We start from the raw sequence: 8,737 nt of genomic DNA, 5'->3' as shown, positions 1-8,737 counted from the left end.
AGGTTCGCCAAGGTTCGCCAAGGTTCGCCAAGGTTCGCCAAGGTTCGCCAAGGTTCGCCAAGGTTCGCCAAGGTTCGCCAAGGTTCGCCAAGGTTCGCCAAGGTTCGCCAAGGTTCGCCAAGGTTCGCCAAGGTTCGCCAAGGTTCGCCAAGGTTCGCCAAGGTTCGCCAAGGTTCGCCAAGGTTCGCCAAGGTTCGCCAAGGTTCGCCAAGGTTCGCCAAGGTTCGCCAAGGTTCGCCAAGGTTCGCCAAGGTTCGCCAAGGTTCGCCAAGGTTCGCCAAGGTTCGCCAAGGTTCGCCAAGGTTCGCCAAGGTTCGCCAAGGTTCGCCAAGGTTCGCCAAGGTTCGCCAAGGTTCGCCAAGGTTCGCCAAGGTTCGCCAAGGTTCGCCAAGGTTCGCCAAGGTTCGCCAAGGTTCGCCAAGGTTCGCCAAGGTTCGCCAAGGTTCGCCAAGGTTCGCCAAGGTTCGCCAAGGTTCGCCAAGGTTCGCCAAGGTTCGCCAAGGTTCGCCAAGGTTCGCCAAGGTTCGCCAAGGTTCGCCAAGGTTCGCCAAGGTTCGCCAAGGTTCGCCAAGGTTCGCCAAGGTTCGCCAAGGTTCGCCAAGGTTCGCCAAGGTTCGCCAAGGTTCGCCAAGGTTCGCCAAGGTTCGCCAAGGTTCGCCAAGGTTCGCCAAGGTTCGCCAAGGTTCGCAAAGGTTCGCCAAGTTTTGTTGACAAAAACAACAAAAATAACAACAAAAATAACAACAAAAATAACAACAAAAATAACAACAAAAATAACAACAAAAATAAGAACAAAAATAACAACAAAAATAACAACAAGAATAAGAACAAAAATAAGAACAAAAATAAAAACAAAAATAACAACAAAAATAACAACAAGAATCGTTCGCCAAGGTTCGCCAAGGTTCGCCAAGGTTCGCCAAGGTTCGCCAAGGTTCGCCAAGGTTCGCCAAGGTTCGCCAAGGTTCGCCAAGGTTCGCCAAGGTTCGCCAAGGTTCGCCAAGGTTCGCCAAGGTTCGCCAAGGTTCGCCAAGGTTCGCCAAGGTTCGCCAAGGTTCGCCAAGGTTCGCCAAGGTTCGCCAAGGTTCGCCAAGGTTCGCCAAGGTTCGCCAAGGTTCGCCAAGGTTCGCCAAGGTTCGCCAAGGTTCGCCAAGGTTCGCCAAGGTTTGCCAAGGTTCGCCAAGGTTCGCCAAGGTTCGCCAAGGTTCGCCAAGGTTCGCCAAGGTTCGCCAAGGTTCGCCAAGGTTCGCCAAGGTTCGCCAAGGTTCGCCAAGGTTCGCCAAGGTTCGCCAAGGTTCGCCAAGGTTCGCCAAGGTTCGCCAAGGTTCGCCAAGGTTCGCCAAGGTTCGCCAAGGTTCGCCAAGGTTCGCCAAGGTTCGCCAAGGTTCGCCAAGGTTCGCCAAGGTTCGCCAAGGTTCGCCAAGGTTCGCCAAGGTTCGCCAAGGTTCGCCAAGGTTCGCCAAGGTTCGCCAAGGTTCGCCAAGGTTCGCCAAGGTTCGCCAAGGTTCGCCAAGGTTCGCCAAGGTTCGCCAAGGTTCGCCAAGGTTCGCCAAGGTTCGCCAAGGTTCGCCAAGGTTCGCCAAGGTTCGCCAAGGTTCGCCAAGGTTCGCCAAGGTTCGCCAAGGTTCGCCAAGGTTCGCCAAGGTTCGCCAAGGTTCGCCAAGGTTCGCCAAGGTTCGCCAAGGTTCGCCAAGGTTCGCCAAGGTTCGCCAAGGTTCGCCAAGGTTCGCCAAGGTTCGCCAAGGTTCGCCAAGGTTCGCCAAGGTTCGCCAAGGTTCGCCAAGGTTCGCCAAGGTTCGCCAAGGTTCGCCAAGGTTCGCCAAGGTTCGCCAAGGTTCGCCAAGGTTCGCCAAGGTTCGCCAAGGTTCGCCAAGGTTCGCCAAGGTTCGCCAAGGTTCGCCAAGGTTCGCCAAGGTTCGCCAAGGTTCGCCAAGGTTCGCCAAGGTTCGCCAAGGTTCGCCAAGGTTCGCCAAGGTTCGCCAAGGTTCGCCAAGGTTCGCCAAGGTTCGCCAAGGTTCGCCAAGGTTCGCCAAGGTTCGCCAAGGTTCGCCAAGGTTCGCCAAGGTTCGCCAAGGTTCGCCAAGGTTCGCCAAGGTTCGCCAAGGTTCGCCAAGGTTCGCCAAGGTTCGCCAAGGTTCGCCAAGGTTCGCCAAGGTTCGCCAAGGTTCGCCAAGGTTCGCCAAGGTTCGCCAAGGTTCGCCAAGGTTCGCCAAGGTTCGCCAAGGTTCGCCAAGGTTCGCCAAGGTTCGCCAAGGTTCGCCAAGGTTCGCCAAGGTTCGCCAAGGTTCGCCAAGGTTCGCAAAGGTTCGCCAAGTTTTGTTGACAAAAACAACAAAAATAACAACAAAAATAACAACAAAAATAACAACAAAAATAACAACAAAAATAACAACAAAAATAAGAACAAAAATAACAACAAAAATAACAACAAGAATAAGAACAAAAATAAGAACAAAAATAAAAACAAAAATAACAACAAAAATAACAACAAGAATCGTTCGCCAAGGTTCGCCAAGGTTCGCCAAGGTTCGCCAAGGTTCGCCAAGGTTCGCCAAGGTTCGCCAAGGTTCGCCAAGGTTCGCCAAGGTTCGCCAAGGTTCGCCAAGGTTCGCCAAGGTTCGCCAAGGTTCGCCAAGGTTCGCCAAGGTTCGCCAAGGTTCGCCAAGGTTCGCCAAGGTTCGCCAAGGTTCGCCAAGGTTCGCCAAGGTTCGCCAAGGTTCGCCAAGGTTCGCCAAGGTTCGCCAAGGTTCGCCAAGGTTCGCCAAGGTTCGCCAAGGTTCGCCAAGGTTCGCCAAGGTTCGCCAAGGTTCGCCAAGGTTCGCCAAGGTTCGCCAAGGTTCGCCAAGGTTCGCCAAGGTTCGCCAAGGTTCGCCAAGGTTCGCCAAGGTTCGCCAAGGTTCGCCAAGGTTCGCCAAGGTTCGCCAAGGTTCGCCAAGGTTCGCCAAGGTTCGCCAAGGTTCGCCAAGGTTCGCCAAGGTTCGCCAAGGTTCGCCAAGGTTCGCCAAGGTTCGCCAAGGTTCGCCAAGGTTCGCCAAGGTTCGCCAAGGTTCGCCAAGGTTCGCCAAGGTTCGCCAAGGTTCGCCAAGGTTCGCCAAGGTTCGCAAAGGTTCGCCAAGTTTTGTTGACAAAAACAACAAAAATAACAACAAAAATAACAACAAAAATAACAACAAAAATAACAACAAAAATAACAACAAAAATAAGAACAAAAATAACAACAAAAATAACAACAAGAATAAGAACAAAAATAAGAACAAAAATAAAAACAAAAATAACAACAAAAATAACAACAAGAATCGTTCGCCAAGGTTCGCCAAGGTTCGCCAAGGTTCGCCAAGGTTCGCCAAGGTTCGCCAAGGTTCGCCAAGGTTCGCCAAGGTTCGCCAAGGTTCGCCAAGGTTCGCCAAGGTTCGCCAAGGTTCGCCAAGGTTCGCCAAGGTTCGCCAAGGTTCGCCAAGGTTCGCCAAGGTTCGCCAAGGTTCGCCAAGGTTCGCCAAGGTTCGCCAAGGTTCGCCAAGGTTCGCCAAGGTTCGCCAAGGTTCGCCAAGGTTCGCCAAGGTTCGCCAAGGTTCGCCAAGGTTCGCCAAGGTTCGCCAAGGTTCGCCAAGGTTCGCCAAGGTTCGCCAAGGTTCGCCAAGGTTCGCCAAGGTTCGCCAAGGTTCGCCAAGGTTCGCCAAGGTTCGCCAAGGTTCGCCAAGGTTCGCCAAGGTTCGCCAAGGTTCGCCAAGGTTCGCCAAGGTTCGCCAAGGTTCGCCAAGGTTCGCCAAGGTTCGCCAAGGTTCGCCAAGGTTCGCCAAGGTTCGCCAAGGTTCGCCAAGGTTCGCCAAGGTTCGCCAAGGTTCGCCAAGGTTCGCCAAGGTTCGCCAAGGTTCGCCAAGGTTCGCCAAGGTTCGCCAAGGTTCGCCAAGGTTCGCCAAGGTTCGCAAAGGTTCGCCAAGTTTTGTTGACAAAAACAACAAAAATAACAACAAAAATAACAACAAAAATAACAACAAAAATAACAACAAAAATAACAACAAAAATAAGAACAAAAATAACAACAAAAATAACAACAAGAATAAGAACAAAAATAAAAACAAAAATAACAACAAAAATAACAACAAGAATCGTTCGCCAAGGTTCGCTAAGGTTCGCCAAGGTTCGCCAAGGTTCGGCAAGGTTCGCCAAGGTTCGCCAAGGTTCGCCAAGGTTCGCCAAGGTTCGCCAAGGTTCGCCAAGGTTCGCCAAGGTTCGCCAAGGTTCGCCAAGGTTCGCCAAGGTTCGCCAAGGTTCGCCAAGGTTCGCCAAGGTTCGCCAAGGTTCGCCAAGGTTCGCCAAGGTTCGCCAAGGTTCGCCAAGGTTCGCCAAGGTTCGCCAAGGTTCGCCAAGGTTCGCCAAGGTTCGCCAAGGTTCGCCAAGGTTCGCCAAGGTTCGCCAAGGTTCGCCAAGGTTCGCCAAGGTTCGCCAAGGTTCGCCAAGGTTCGCCAAGGTTCGCCAAGGTTCGCCAAGGTTCGCCAAGGTTCGCCAAGGTTCGCCAAGGTTCGCCAAGGTTCGCCAAGGTTCGCCAAGGTTCGCCAAGGTTCGCCAAGGTTCGCCAAGGTTCGCCAAGGTTCGCCAAGGTTCGCCAAGGTTCGCCAAGGTTCGCCAAGGTTCGCCAAGGTTCGCCAAGGTTCGCCAAGGTTCGCCAAGGTTCGCCAAGGTTCGCCAAGGTTCGCCAAGGTTCGCCAAGGTTCGCCAAGGTTCGCCAAGGTTCGCCAAGGTTCGCCAAGGTTCGCCAAGGTTCGCCAAGGTTCGCCAAGGTTCGCCAAGGTTCGCCAAGGTTCGCCAAGGTTCGCCAAGGTTCGCCAAGGTTCGCCAAGGTTCGCCAAGGTTCGCCAAGGTTCGCCAAGGTTCGCCAAGGTTCGCCAAGGTTCGCCAAGGTTCGCCAAGGTTCGCCAAGGTTCGCCAAGGTTCGCCAAGGTTCGCCAAGGTTCGCCAAGGTTCGCCAAGGTTCGCCAAGGTTCGCCAAGGTTCGCCAAGGTTCGCCAAGGTTCGCCAAGGTTCGCCAAGGTTCGCCAAGGTTCGCCAAGGTTCGCCAAGGTTCGCCAAGGTTCGCCAAGGTTCGCCAAGGTTCGCCAAGGTTCGCCAAGGTTCGCCAAGGTTCGCCAAGGTTCGCCAAGGTTCGCCAAGGTTCGCCAAGGTTCGCCAAGGTTCGCCAAGGTTCGCCAAGGTTCGCCAAGGTTCGCCAAGGTTCGCCAAGGTTCGCCAAGGTTCGCCAAGGTTCGCCAAGGTTCGCCAAGGTTCGCCAAGGTTCGCCAAGGTTCGCAAAGGTTCGCCAAGTTTTGTTGACAAAAACAACAAAAATAACAACAAAAATAACAACAAAAATAACAACAAAAATAACAACAAAAATAACAACAAAAATAAGAACAAAAATAACAACAAAAATAACAACAAGAATAAGAACAAAAATAAGAACAAAAATAAAAACAAAAATAACAACAAAAATAACAACAAGAATCGTTCGCCAAGGTTCGCCAAGGTTCGCCAAGGTTCGCCAAGGTTCGCCAAGGTTCGCCAAGGTTCGCCAAGGTTCGCCAAGGTTCGCCAAGGTTCGCCAAGGTTCGCCAAGGTTCGCCAAGGTTCGCCAAGGTTCGCCAAGGTTCGCCAAGGTTCGCCAAGGTTCGCCAAGGTTCGCCAAGGTTCGCCAAGGTTCGCCAAGGTTCGCCAAGGTTCGCCAAGGTTCGCCAAGGTTCGCCAAGGTTCGCCAAGGTTCGCCAAGGTTCGCCAAGGTTCGCCAAGGTTCGCCAAGGTTCGCCAAGGTTCGCCAAGGTTCGCCAAGGTTCGCCAAGGTTCGCCAAGGTTCGCCAAGGTTCGCCAAGGTTCGCCAAGGTTCGCCAAGGTTCGCCAAGGTTCGCCAAGGTTCGCCAAGGTTCGCCAAGGTTCGCCAAGGTTCGCCAAGGTTCGCCAAGGTTCGCCAAGGTTCGCCAAGGTTCGCCAAGGTTCGCCAAGGTTCGCCAAGGTTCGCCAAGGTTCGCCAAGGTTCGCCAAGGTTCGCCAAGGTTCGCCAAGGTTCGCCAAGGTTCGCCAAGGTTCGCCAAGGTTCGCCAAGGTTCGCCAAGGTTCGCCAAGGTTCGCCAAGGTTCGCCAAGGTTCGCCAAGGTTCGCCAAGGTTCGCCAAGGTTCGCCAAGGTTCGCCAAGGTTCGCCAAGGTTCGCCAAGGTTCGCCAAGGTTCGCCAAGGTTCGCCAAGGTTCGCCAAGGTTCGCCAAGGTTCGCCAAGGTTCGCCAAGGTTCGCCAAGGTTCGCCAAGGTTCGCCAAGGTTCGCCAAGGTTCGCCAAGGTTCGCCAAGGTTCGCCAAGGTTCGCCAAGGTTCGCCAAGGTTCGCCAAGGTTCGCCAAGGTTCGCCAAGGTTCGCCAAGGTTCGCCAAGGTTCGCCAAGGTTCGCCAAGGTTCGCCAAGGTTCGCCAAGGTTCGCCAAGGTTCGCCAAGGTTCGCCAAGGTTCGCCAAGGTTCGCCAAGGTTCGCCAAGGTTCGCCAAGGTTCGCCAAGGTTCGCCAAGGTTCGCCAAGGTTCGCCAAGGTTCGCCAAGGTTCGCCAAGGTTCGCCAAGGTTCGCCAAGGTTCGCCAAGGTTCGCCAAGGTTCGCCAAGGTTCGCCAAGGTTCGCCAAGGTTCGCCAAGGTTCGCCAAGGTTCGCCAAGGTTCGCCAAGGTTCGCCAAGGTTCGCCAAGGTTCGCCAAGGTTCGCCAAGGTTCGCCAAGGTTCGCCAAGGTTCGCCAAGGTTCGCCAAGGTTCGCCAAGGTTCGCCAAGGTTCGCCAAGGTTCGCCAAGGTTCGCCAAGGTTCGCCAAGGTTCGCCAAGGTTCGCCAAGGTTCGCCAAGGTTCGCCAAGGTTCGCCAAGGTTCGCCAAGGTTCGCCAAGGTTCGCCAAGGTTCGCCAAGGTTCGCCAAGGTTCGCCAAGGTTCGCCAAGGTTCGCCAAGGTTCGCCAAGGTTCGCCAAGGTTCGCCAAGGTTCGCCAAGGTTCGCCAAGGTTCGCCAAGGTTCGCCAAGGTTCGCCAAGGTTCGCCAAGGTTCGCCAAGGTTCGCCAAGGTTCGCCAAGGTTCGCCAAGGTTCGCCAAGGTTCGCCAAGGTTCGCCAAGGTTCGCCAAGGTTCGCCAAGGTTCGCCAAGGTTCGCCAAGGTTCGCCAAGGTTCGCCAAGGTTCGCCAAGGTTCGCCAAGGTTCGCCAAGGTTCGCCAAGGTTCGCCAAGGTTCGCCAAGGTTCGCCAAGGTTCGCCAAGGTTCGCCAAGGTTCGCCAAGGTTCGCCAAGGTTCGCCAAGGTTCGCCAAGGTTCGCCAAGGTTCGCCAAGGTTCGCCAAGGTTCGCCAAGGTTCGCCAAGGTTCGCCAAGGTTCGCCAAGGTTCGCCAAGGTTCGCCAAGGTTCGCCAAGGTTCGCCAAGGTTCGCCAAGGTTCGCCAAGGTTCGCCAAGGTTCGCCAAGGTTCGCCAAGGTTCGCCAAGGTTCGCCAAGGTTCGCCAAGGTTCGCCAAGGTTCGCCAAGGTTCGCCAAGGTTCGCCAAGGTTCGCCAAGGTTCGCCAAGGTTCGCCAAGGTTCGCCAAGGTTCGCCAAGGTTCGCCAAGGTTCGCCAAGGTTCGCCAAGGTTCGCCAAGGTTCGCCAAGGTTCGCCAAGGTTCGCCAAGGTTCGCCAAGGTTCGCCAAGGTTCGCCAAGGTTCGCCAAGGTTCGCAAAGGTTCGCCAAGTTTTGTTGACAATAACAACAAAAATAACAACAAAAATAACAACAAAAATAACAACAAAAATAACAACAAAAATAAGAACAAAAATAACAACAAAAATAAGAACAAAAATAACAACAAAAATAAGAACAAAAAAAACAACAAAAATAAGAAAAAAAATAACAACAAAAATAAGAACAAGAATAAGAACAAGAATAAGAACAAAAATAACAAAAAAAATAACAACAAATATAACAACAAAAATAACAACAAAAATAACAACAAAAATAACAACAAAAATAACAACAAAAATAACAACAAATATAACAACAAAAATAACAACAAAAATAAGAACAAAAATAAGAACAAAAATAACAACAAAAATAACAACAAGAATAAGAACAAAAATAAGAACAAAAATAAAAACAAAAATAACAACAAAAATAACAACAAGAATCGTTCGCCAAGGTTCGCTAAGGTTCGCCAAGGTTCGCCAAGGTTCGTCAAGGTTCGCCAAGGTTCGCCAAGGTTCGCCAAGGTTCGCCAAGGTTCGCCAAGGTTCGCCAAGGTTCGCCAAGGTTCGCCAAGATTCGCCAAGGTTCGCCAAGGTTCGCCAAGGTTCGCCAAGGTTCGCCAAGGTTCGCCAAGGTTCGCCAAGGTTCGCCAAGGTTCGCCAAGGTTCGCCAAGGTTCGCAAAGGTTCGCCAAGTTTTGTTGACAAAAACAACAAAAATAACAACAAAAATAACAACAAAAATAACAACAAAAATAACAACAAAAATAAGAACAAAAATAACAACAAAAATAACAACAAGAATAAGAACAAAAATAAGAACAAAAATAAAAACAAAAATAACAACAAAAATAACAACAAGAATCGTTCGCCAAGGTTCGCTAAGGTTCGCCAAGGTTCGCCAAGGTTCGGCAAGGTTCGCCAAGGTTCGCCAAGGTTCGCCAAGGTTCGCCAAGGTTCGCCAAGGTTCGCCAAGGTTCGCCAAGGTTCGCCAAGGTTCGCCAAGGTTCGCCAAGGTTCGCCAAGGTTCGCCAAGGTTCGCCAAGGTT

This window comes from Daphnia pulicaria, chromosome 3, assembly GCF_021234035.1.
Source record: "Daphnia pulicaria isolate SC F1-1A chromosome 3, SC_F0-13Bv2, whole genome shotgun sequence".
NCBI lineage: Eukaryota > Metazoa > Arthropoda > Branchiopoda > Diplostraca > Daphniidae > Daphnia > Daphnia pulicaria.
This window is presented reverse-complemented; position numbering follows the sequence as displayed.